Raw genomic sequence first — 12686 nt, 5'->3', positions numbered from 1 at the left:
AATGAAATCTAGAAAACCATTTGTGCTGCGTCTGTATGTTTTAAAATGAGTATGTAACACAATTGTCTTCCGTAGTGTAATGACAATGGAGGCCCACCAACATTTCAATAACGTTTGCAATTTGCTGACTTAAGAAGCTACTTCTTTCTTCCATGTATTTATTTGTCATTAATTAGATCCTAGTTCCCTTGAATGATTCACACAGAGGAATCTTTTCTGCTTTAATTTTATAATTTCTTCTCCTTCACATGTAATCCATCACCTGTAGTCTGCAAAATTTTATCAATTATCTCTACAGATGCATCAAATAATTCACCATTACTATATCCTCTAGAGTTCATAAATGAATTAGTTCTCTTTTGTCATTAAACGTCTTTTGAATAGGCAAAAATATTTTTCTGCTTTTCTTACCTACTTAAATTTTCTATATGAAGAGTTTAACTTAAGAAAAGTAATTACTTATGTGGCTTATTTAATATGTTTTCTTTCATTCGATTTTCTGTTTCAGTCTGTGTCATATGAATGTAAGAGAGCAGATGTTTATGAGTGTGTTGTGTGTATATGTTCTAAAATATCACCGTCCAAACCTGAAATATAGTTATTTAGGTAAATGCAAATATTTTAAAATTTGTGCTGTGAGCTTAGGGGAAAATTAGTGGATTTCTTAAAGTTACATCAAAGAATAAAAAGACACTTGTTAGTAAAAGTTAAACCGAATTGAAAATTAAATAAGAACAAGATTTAAATAACATATGACTTTATATGCTGGACAGTATTTTATTCAAGGTTTAGCTGATAACTACAAAATAGAATGTAAAGATGAATAGTTAATAGGGAATGATTTATATTGGATAAGGGGTTATATATGCAATATATATATATTCTGAAATAAAATTCTAATTCTGATACATCGAAATTCTTAATAGGGTTCTAAAATGTGATAGGAATATAGGAGGATATATTTGAGACTAAAATACTGAAACATTTTTTTGCCATTACAAATTATCTTAATAATCAGCTTCAATATCCATTAGGGCTAATTTATTACATTTGAAACATGAAACTTTCTCTTTTGAAGAATCTGTCTGTCTCTTATTAGGGAGCATTACTTTTTCTTCTCCTTTTTCCCAGGTAGTCTTCTTTTTCTTTCCCCAAACATATTGCCTGATTAACTCTTTTAACTTTGCCTAATGCCTTCATTTTTTTCTTTACTTCTCCTAAAATGTAATAGTCTTACTAAAGAGGATTACCTCTATCATCTTTAAAATTTATTCTAAAAATCTATGATATTTCAAAAATATCATAGTATTTTAGAAATGTGGAATATTTTTTAATATCATTTTTTAACAGAAAAATAAATATATTATTGTGTAATATAACAGACTGCATAGATGAAGCAAAATTATATTTGGTTGATATGCTCTTTATCAATATATAGAATACTGTACTGAAATAGAGCACTTAATTTAATCTTAGAGTATGCATTTTTATGTTTGTGCATGCATGTATGTGGAGAGAAAAAAATAAATTATCATGTTTTTTCTTTGGAGGGGGGGTGTTGAATTAAAAGACCAAAATTGTTTTCTGAACTTGATGAGAAAGAAATGATGTTCACAAATATAGAGCTCATGTATTAATTGCTATCAATAGTCATTCTTTAGTTTGTTTATATTTCAACCATAAACTCATGAAAATCTACTATAATGCCATTAACATCTGAAGATTGGTTTTGCAGCAAAATGATCCAAAACTAGTCTATTAAATGTATTTGGTTCAGAGTGTGTTGTGGGATCAGGAAATCAATCCACTAGTGCTGACACTTAAATGCTCAATAAATGATATCTTTTGTTACTTCTATTCATCCCTCCTTTTTCTTCAAAAGATTACATTTGGTTAGGCATTCATGTCTCAGCTCATATCTACCCATTTTGAAAAAGGCATAGGGCCCCTGGTTTCTTTCTGATGAAGTGACTGAAATTCTACAAACAACATGAAATCACGTCCCTGCTCTTATTTACATTATCTTAGAGTCTTGTACTTAACCTTACCCAGTTCCCCCTCCCCAGTTAAAATTAGTCTCCTACTTTTCATTTCTTCCTTCCTTCATTATATAAAATCAATATTTATTAAATGCCTACCAGGTACCAACCATCCTCTGGTAACAAAAAGATGAGCCAAACATACCTGGTCTCTATTCTTATGGAGGTGACAGTCTAGGTGAGGTGGGGAGTTTAAGTTTTAAATGTAAAATTTATGTAGATGAATGAATGAACATATAAGTTGTATTGTATGGAATGTGAGGAAAAATCTTGAAAAACCAAAAACACATAGACAGATAAATAGATACATAGGTATAATTTAAGTTGAGGTAAATGGTATGAAGAAGAGAGACTAACCAGAATTTCTAACTTATATAAGGGAGCAGTGGTTACTCAGGACTAGAATGTTCTCCTTGTCATTGAACCCAAAACCTAATGGTTGAGTAAGAATTTGCAAAAGAGGAGCTAGTATGAAAAAGAATATAAGTGTGACTACAGAGTAGTTGTTAGTGGGAAAAGTCATGAAATATCATTGAAGAGTAAGTTAAAGACCAGGTCATGGAGAACCTGGAGAGGATTTTGTATCTTATAGGCATGCAACGGGAAATCATTGGGGAGTGATATGATTCAATTCTGCTTTAAAAATAATTCATTGCAATGCAAAGAGTGACTAGAAAAGATGCAAGAATGGAAGAAGTGAATATAGTAAGATGCTTAGTTAAGGCAAGATTTAATGGATTATTGTGTGGCAGTCAAGGTCAAAATGAGGGAACGACTTTAAGTTATGGTTTGGAAGAGAAACAGCAAGGATAACTTAAATTTTTCTGTTTTGAGAAAAATATAGATGGAGAGGTACCCTCTACAGAGATGGGGGAGAATGAATAGGGAAAGACTCTTTTGTTGAAGAATGGGTAGAGATGAAGATTTAAGCTTTGAGTATATTACCTTTAATATGCCTGAAGACATGCAATTGAACAATTCAAGTAGACAAATTTGGAATTCAGAAGAAAAGTTCTCGTACTTATTCTACCCATACTTAATATTTGCGTAAAATAGGTGTCTCACTAGATTGTAATCTCTTTCTAGGTAAGAACTTTTTTTTGTTTTGAATTTTGGATCTTTCACAGTATTTTACACAAGACAGAGAATGGTCAAGGTGAAGAATAAAAGGAAATTGGCATATATTGTGCCCTGCTCTGCATAGGGAATAAACTAACTGTCTTTGGCTTAATCAACATATGAAGGGCTATTGATTTTTACAGATAGTCAAACTGAAAAGCAATTAAATGACTTGCTAAAGATTACAAAGTAATTGGGAAACTCAGGCTATTTGTCCCCAGGGCTCAAAGATATTGAGGACTCACATTAAACCCTGATGCCTCCTTGAGGCTTTGGTAAACCTCATTCATTTAAAAAATGGAATATTATGTCAAACCTACTACATGTTAGGATTCTATTATACATAATAAATAGGGAAAATGCTTTTCCTTTGGAGCTTGTAGTTTAGTGTGGGAGGCAGATAATAAACAAGTCTCCATAAACTAGACAATATTTTTCTGTGAACAGGGCCATAAAGAAAATAAATAGGATGATATGGGAGGGAGTTGAATTTCTTTAGATGGGGCAGTTAAGACAGACCAAACTAAGAAAAAAATAATTTAGCAGAGACTCAAGGCTAACAAAAGAAAAGAATGTTTTAGTTAGAGAGGAAAGACTGTTACGGCGGGGGGGCGGGGGGGAAGACCTGTGCAAATTCATCAGGGTCAGCAAACAAGTCATGTATAATGTGACTGCAGAGACAATACTAGTCACGTAAATAATTATTCTCTTATGATTAAATACCATATTTTCTTGATGATTATTCATTTATGAATTGTCTATGGCTGCTTTCATATCCAACTAGCAGTTATGTAGTTTCAGCAGAGGCCTGATGACCCACAAAGATGTATTTAATTTTGACCCATAATTTTGCCAACCTCTACAATAGAGCATGGCCTGAACCTAATTTTAGAGTATGATTTTCATAGTTTTTGAACAATGGCCCGTACTTTATAGCATTGTGACTCTTTATAAAGCCACTCTATCATTATTAAAAAACATCTCTCCAAGTTAGTTTACTATTATACTTTTCTCTTCTCTCTATCTCTCTTCATTTATTTTTGGTATCTTTCCATGTTTATTTTTCTTTGCCCTCTAAAAGTGAGCCTTTCTTAAGCTACATTTCTCAGCTTTTTTCTGTCATCTCCTTGTCTGTATAGCTCACCCTCTCATTTCTTTCAGGTGTCTGTACAGATGTCAGCTTACCAATTCCGCTCATCATTCTTTTTCATATCATTTATCATTACCGACATTCTATCAAATTGTGTTTATTTATTCCTTGTCTGTCTTTCCCCAGATTCCATGCCAGTCCCATGAAGGCAGGGACTTTAACTGTTTTGTTCACTGATAAACTTGCCCAGAACTGTGCCGGGCATGTAATAGGTACTCAATATCTACTGAATGAATGAATCTGTTTTATTCTCTCTTTAGGAGAACTTATCTATGTGTACATGAACAACTATTATTAGAAGGCATCTAATTTACATCTGTAAGTTCTAAACTTGATCATGCTCCAGATCACCAGATCTCTTAGCCTACAATATCATTTTCAGCCTTTTCTCCTACTTCTCTAACTAAATCTTTCTGCCCTATTAGAATGTAATTATTTTTCTAAGATATTATTCTCTTATTTCATGTCTTTGTTCGTGTCATTTCTTCTACCCAGTTAGTACAATTCTGACATTTCTGGAACATTGCAGGCCTTGTCCAGGCCCTAAGTCTGTACAGGCAGTTTCCTCTTCCCTTAGCTTCTACTCAACTGTCAAAACTTAATTGAGATTATACCTCTTCAGAAAGACCTTCCTTGGCCAACTGACCATGTTCCATCTTATCAGTTATTTCTTTCATGCCACCTATCATATTTAGAATCATCTGAATTCTTTGTTCACTTATCAATGTTACATATTCCCCACTAGATTGTGAACTCTTTAAGGGCAAAGACTTTGTATCTCTTACTTACTTCCTAAATCTTCAGTGGTAGGACAGTGCCTGGAACACTCTCAGAGCTCAACAGAGGTTTACTGGATGAATAAATTTCCAGAATTAACTCTTCAGTCTACAGTGATCTCTTTTCTCTTGTCAAGTGACTTTCCATGGCTATTACTCTTCTGGGAATGGATGATTCACTATCTAGAGAAGCCATTTAATTATCAACTTCAGTTGTTTACTGCCTGCATTGATGCCTAACTTCTAATAGATTCCTGACGTTTTTCTCTAAGAAGTTATAAATACCCTTAAATCTCAAAAAAACTATATCACACACACACACACACACACACACACAGAGGTGCAATGCACATATATGGAAAGAGAAAGTCAGTAGTGTTACACATACAAAAGCTCTAATTTAAATTTTTTTTAATTTCTTAATTACAGCTGACATACAATATTATATTAGTTTCAGGTGTACAACATAGTGATTAGATATTCTTATAAGTTATGAAGTGATCACCTCGATAAGTTTAATACTCATCTGACACCATACATAGTTATTACAATGTCATTGACTGTATTCCCTACGCTGTACTTGACATCTCTTTGACTGTTTTTATAAGTGGAAATTTGTACATCTTTAAACCTTCCCCCTTTCCACGCATCCCTCTCAAACCTCCCTCCTATCTGGCAACCATCAAAATGTTCTCTGTATCTTTGTTTTGTTTTTTGTTTATTTCATTTTTTTTTGATTCCACATATAAGTGAAATCATATGGTATTTGTCTTTCTCCATCTAATTTATTTTACTTAGCATAATACCCTCTAGGTCCATCCATGCCGTTGCAAATGGCAAGATTTTATTCTTTTTTATGAGTGAGCAATATTACATTGTATGTATGTACCACATCTTCTTTATCTTTTCTTCTCTTGATAAATACTTAGGTTGCTTCCACACCTTGGCATTATTTTTATGCTTGGTTAATTATTACTTAGTGTTCCTTTCTCTGTTGGTCAGAAAGAGTATGCAATAAGTAACAGAAAAAGTGTAGTAACTAAAATGCTGTTAGAATGTATTTCTCTTTAAAGTGTAATATTTAAAAATAGCTTCTCCAATGTATGTCTAGGTAAACTTTTTCTGTGTAGGGCCAGATAGTAAGTATTTTAGGATTTGTAAACCATACATATGGTCTGTTCAGCTCTACCATTGTTATATGAAAGCAGCCCTAGGCAACATATAAATGAATGATGTGTGTGTTCCGATAAAACTTTATTTGTAGGCACTGAGATTTGGATTCGATTTAATTTACACATACCAAAATACAATATTCTTTATTTTTTTAACCATTTAAAAATGTGAAAATCATTTTTAGCTTGTAGACCATGCAAAAATAACTGATAGGACAGATTTGGCCTGTGGGTTGTAGTTTGCCACTCCCTGTTTTGAGACAGTTCAGCCTGAACAAGTGTCATGTGTGTGGAGTGGATATACCATGTGTGTCAGCATGATTACATGTTAGGAAAATAAGAGTGACCTGAGAAGAAGCTGAAGGAGTCCCCAGTAGACAGCACTAAAGTCTGACGAAAAGATCATGAGCAGAAATAAGAACCATGCCCAGCTGCGTAGAAGCTCCCAGGTTTTGAAATGGTTGAACAGAATTTAAAGCTGATGACTCACAAGTAATTTATAAGTTTTTTTTTATTATTATTTTGGTCCTGGAAAGGAATATGTATGATGGTTAATTATTTAAAGTTTCTATCTATCTATCTATCTATCTATCTATCTATCTATCTATCTATCATGTCATTAAAAACTAACAAGTCAAAAAAAGTGTCCTTGACATGCCACATACTTTCCTTACTACCTATCTAATTTGTCTACTTTGAAAAATCAGAAGATCCTGTTTTTTCTCTTTAAAACAATCTGTAAACTACTAATGGGAAGAATGTTTATCATCTAATTCTCTGTGTGCCTCTCCTGGGACTTGGAGATCCTACACTGAGTAATGGTGATGGTAGAGGGAGCCCTCAGAGCACCAGAGTCCTTGCAGATGCCCCGCTTAGGGCTTTGCTTCCTTGAAAGTAATGGCTACTTGCTGCTCTCTAGCAAGCCAGTTCTCTCTTTTTAGTCCTCAAAATTCTAATCCCAACCTTTTGGGAAAGGAGACAGAGTAAATAAGAGAAAGTCGGGTGAAGAAGAGAGCAGTTGGAAATCTGTCTGTTTGAATTTCTGAATGTTTCCTATAAACTAAGGGTTTCCAATCCCTGGGCCATGGACCAATTCCCATCAGTGGCCTGTTAGGAATCAGACCTCACAATGGGAGCTGAGCGGCGGGTGAGCAAGCAAGTGAAGCTTCATCTGTATTTGCAGCCACTCCCCAGTGCTAGCATCACTGCCTCAGCTCTTCCTCAGATCATCAGGCATTAGATTCTCATAGGAGCACTGGTTCCTGATGTCAGAAAGGTTGGGGACCATTGCAGTATAAACCGCCATTGTAGAATCCTAAAATGTAATTTTTATAGTAATGGTTAAACATAAAGATTATGCTGGGCATGTTAAAGGATGGATAGATGATAGATAGATGGATAGATAGAGAGATAGACAAACAGACAGACCCCCTTTTGATAATACCATCCTTTAGTGGTATCTAGTTTTGATCTCCTGTTAGACAAGCAATATAGTTTTTATTTCCTCTACTTGAACCATTATGTATGTCTTTAATGCAAAAACATTACAGTAAGGCAAAATAAATTTGCTGTAAATTTGTTAAGTAAAATCAAACTACACCATACAGTGTAAAAATCATATACTTCTGAGTAGGCAAAATGAGATTTGGATCACAGTGTTACCACTTGAGTCCATGTCCTCATTTGTAAAGTGATGGTACAGATAATAACAATGAGAATACTGATAATAACAATACCTCTTAGGGTTGTCTTAAATATCAAATCAGATATCATGGGTAAAGTACTTGGTCAAGTGCTTTGCTAAGAACTAGCACAGAGGAGGCATTTAATAAATAAGTGTTCAATAAATGTCAGCTGTCCTTCCCTTCCCTCCCAAATGCCCCTCAGTATTTTACAAGGCAATCAACATCACTATATAAATATAAAAATCATGGCTTTTAAGCTTCTAAATGCCAGGGATTACACTACATGTAGACCCTGCTCGGTCCCTGTGTGCTTGCTATGGGTACATAAACAAAATTAGTAGTTGCTTTCTAACACACTGATGCAGCGCACCATGCCCTCCCTTCCATATTTTTCTTACAGGACTTCAAATCTGTGCAGGTGACCATCCGGTAAGATTGAGTGATGTTTTTCACAAGCAATTCTATTTTGTTGACTGCCAACTTTCTAATATTGATGAGTCAAGACTCAATATGTAAGTGGTTTCCTCTGAATCAACATGAGAAATGAGACAAACTTTAAATGTGTCAGAAATATAAATATAGTACTCCCCCCATCATCAACAGGGGATATATTGAGACCCCTAGTGGATGCCTGAAACCACAAGATAGTACTGAACCCTAGATATATTATGTTTTTTTTTATACATACATACCTATGATTAAGTTTAATTATAAATTAGGCACTTAAGAGATTAACAATAGCTAGTAGTAAAACAGAACAATTATAACAATATCTTATAATAGAAGTTAAGTGAATGTGGTCGCTCTCTCAAAATATCTTATTGTACTGTACTCTCCTTTTCACTTAAAGAAAGCACTTTATGGCTTCTCTTTGGCATATCTGAATTGCCAGCTTCACTACTCTTTCACTTTTGGGCCAATATTAAGTAAAATAAGTGTTACTTGAATACAAGCACTGCAATACTGTGTTGATTTTATAACTGAGACAGTTACTAAGTGACTAACAGTCAGTTAAGGTACACAGCTTGGATATGCTGGACAGAGGGATGATCCCAGGCTGGATGAAGCAGAATAGCATGAGATTTCATCACAATACTAAGAATGGCAAGCAATTTAAAACATAAATTGTTTGTTTCTGGAATTTTCCACTTAATATTTTTGGACCACAATTGGCTGTGGGCAACTGAAACTGCAAAAAATGAAACCTGGGCTAAGGAGCGGGGCGACTAGTGTATAAGGCAACGATGAAAATAATAGTTGTTGGTGTGTCCTTTAAACTTCTGTATCCCCTACACATTTGTTTATGCTTATGAGGTGCCCCTGCCTGAGAGTTTCATTTACAGAATGTGAGTCACTCTGTTAAGCACTTAAATTACTGCCTGAAAGTGGTGCTTTTGAAGTTCTGTGGCCTTGACTGGAATGGAAATACTAAATTTGTCATTCATGATACAGTCATTTCCTTTCTCAATTGAGACAATAGAATTTTAACCTGGCTGACTTTATGTAACCAGATAACCAGAAAAGGTAGCCCATTTTCTTTGGCACAATCTACAAGAGACAGAGACAGAGACAGAGAGAAGAGAAGGGAGGAGGAAGGAGGGAGAGAGAAGAGGAGAGAGAGAAAGAATGAGTAGAAAGAAACCCGTATTCAACACCCTCAGTAGTACATTTAAGTACTAAAGAATGAATTCTATTTAAGTGCACTTCCTGCCTTTGGTTATCTGAATACATTCAACATGAATTTTTAATATGTCATCTCATTTCTAAGGTCACTGAAGGACAACCAAAAAAGAATGTTTGATGAAAAAGCCAAAAATGTAATCATAATATGGAGTACACTGTGAGGTAGTTCCCTTGGACTTGATTGTGAGGAAACATACTCTAACAGAGGTAGGCAGCACTTACATAGGACCATCCCTGCTGCAGGCACAGTTCTAGGCACCCTACTCTCACCTCTTGACAGATAGTAACTTACCTTATTTTATCCTCTAACATCCTGATGAGGTAGATAATATTATCATTCCCATGTTACAGAAGAGGAAATTGAGGCACAGAGAGGTTAGATTGTTTGCCCAATGTCACACAATTTATAAGATGAACATAGAATTTATCTTCTAAAATGAGACTTTTAAGAGTGATAGGGGATGCTAGTCATAATTATACAAAGCAGCAGAGATAAATTGACACTGCTCCCTTCCCTTAAAAAAATAACTGGGACATTATAGTTACTCTAATATATCAGGGATTTGAATCCATGACCAAGTCAAGAACTCATACTTAAGCCACTCTGGTGAGTTGTCATTTTCCTTTATAGGCCCTCAATTGCCCATTTTGCTCATTCCCATAGTGTTCATCTATACACTCTTGCTCTCTAGTCTTTTCCTTCCATATACCTTCCATTTTGTCCGTGATGCAATTGATGTACAAATTAACTCCAACTCATATGTTCACTAGTCACATTATAAAGATGAATAGGACAGAATCCCCATTCTTCAGGACCTAATAAGGGCAAAGGAATAAAACCTCATCATATTCCTGAGGAATAAGGTTAGAAGCACCACTTTGCTTTGATGAAAAAAAGGAAGTCTCAGGGATTCCAATAAGAAAGAAATAAAGAAAAAATGACAAAAACCCAGCTCATATGCTTTTAGACTCATCTGCAAAGCTTCCTTATTCTTTTTGAAAAGCAAATATCTATACTGAAGCCAAATCCTTTGAGAGCATGGCCCATAACAGACAGGATGCTCTCAAAGGAATTTTGTACTGTATATCCAAATTCAAAATGAAAGTATTAAAATTGCAAAATGAAAATGCAGCTGCTTTTGCTCCAAGGTTTATCAGTGATGAGTCACCTATTTTTATTGCATAAGAAATCAAACCTAGTGTTGTAATGAAAACACGATACAGTGAATTTAGGGTAATTCTTGGTGCATTTAAGATGTGCCTATTTGTTCAGGGACACCGTGTCCTTTGAGGATTCTTCCAGGTACTTTAATCTTCTGTAAGAAAGGCATTTTCTCAGTATTTGGAGAAAGATGCTCTATATCTAAATACTCATAATGACTGGTTTTAATGCAGCAGTTATTACAGAACAACAGTATGGAAATTTGCATTTATGCTTTGCATTTATGTCTTTTTGTCAGCATTGGACACATATATACTCTTCACATAGTTTAAGGCATTAATTTTTAATCTTACTTACTTCTTTAGTATTTACTTAACATATGAGCTTCCCATTTCCTAAAAACTGTAACTGCATCTAAATATTACCTAAGACTTTCGGATAGTTAAACTCAGTGAAGAAAGGAAAAATTGTACGTTGGTTTGGTTCAAGGGTCTGGTACAAGGACTGAAAGAAGAAGAAAATAAAAGTCATCTTTAAATTATTTTTGCTCTGTGGAAATGGGTTTTTTGGGTAATCAATGGAGGGTCATGAAGAACCATAGTTTCATCTTAGGCATATTCCTAAGTATGTTTAAGGTAAAGATGTATAATTTTAAATACTTCATATTTTAAGGCATGTGTATATAAATAATTTGAAGGCTAGTATTTGAATCTTATCAGTCTATGAAGTCATATCCCCTTTTATAATGTATTTATTGAAATTATCTTTAAAACTATATTCTCACTAAAATTATAAATGTTTGGTTTTATGCTCAAGACTATGCATTTTAAAAGACTTTTGCACAAATTATATAATGATCCTAATTGATTTTTATGTCCCTTTAATCTAGACTGTTCAAAAGTACAATCTAATCTATATAGTCAGAATTTAACAGCTAATGTGCCTATAATTGAAGAAAGAATGCATTTTATAAAGTGAGATATGCACGTATATAAATATATCATTTTTATATATTAAAGAATATATTATTAGACTAGCATTTATTCAAGATAAAGTGTTATATATTTGGTAGATAATGTTTTCTCTATTTGTTATTTCTTGTATTTATTTGGATATTTGTTTTGTTTCATTTTCTATCCAACATATACAAACAGAGGCATTATTAGACCTCAAGACCCAACAATTTATCTTTTATTTTCCTTTATAGTAAAAAACAGTCGTGTGACAGTCAAAAAAAACCTTTGTTTCTTTTCATGAGTTTTTTAGAGCAGAGAGGTGAAATAAATTTTATTTAACATGGAGACAACCAAAATCAGAGTCAAGGAATTTGGAAGCAGATGAACGTAAGAAACAATATGCCACCAATGTGCTGACCTGGTGATCTACATGCGTTGGTGGATTTGGACCCATTAGGACACATAAACTGGGTCGTTTATGGACAATAAAGACTATATTGTTTGAAAAAATAAAGAAACCAAAATAATTACAGCTGTTATCCAAAAACAACATTTAATATCTGTAACTAATTTATATTTTACCAAGCATCCATTTTCTTTCAACATTTAGTTACAAAATCTCTTTTTAGGCTTATTATATCAAATTACAGGCCAAATGAAATTCCATCTTATGCTGATAATGGATGTGTATAATAGCCTGAAAGAGCTTTAACAAAGTACAATAATACATAACCAATTTAATATGGAACTAAGCCAGTGGTGCGGTAATATATTTATACAACTAATATTATTAAATTCTTAATTTTCATCTTCTCTTGATTTAAATTACAAGTTTCTTTAGAATGAAATCCACTTATAAAGAGCTTAATGGTTTCTCACTTTAGTTTTTCTAACTGTGATAGCTTTTAGAGTTTCCCCATCATCTTTCCATTTAAATTCTGCAT

The 12686-nt window shown here is 33.8% G+C and overlaps 1 protein-coding gene across 7 annotated transcripts in view; it reads left to right on the top strand.

The window, feature by feature from the left end:
- ADGRB3 (adhesion G protein-coupled receptor B3) overlaps positions 1–12686 on the top strand; it is a 654835-nt gene that overhangs the window by 344870 nt on the left and 297279 nt on the right. The gene's annotated exons all lie outside the window — the stretch shown is intronic.

Source organism: Pteropus medius, unplaced genomic scaffold (genome assembly GCF_902729225.1).
Source record: "Pteropus medius unplaced genomic scaffold, Ma_sr-lr_union100, whole genome shotgun sequence".
Lineage (NCBI taxonomy): Eukaryota > Metazoa > Chordata > Mammalia > Chiroptera > Pteropodidae > Pteropus > Pteropus medius.
The sequence above is the reverse complement of the archived record's forward strand: the minus strand, read 5'-3'. Positions and strand labels throughout refer to the sequence as shown.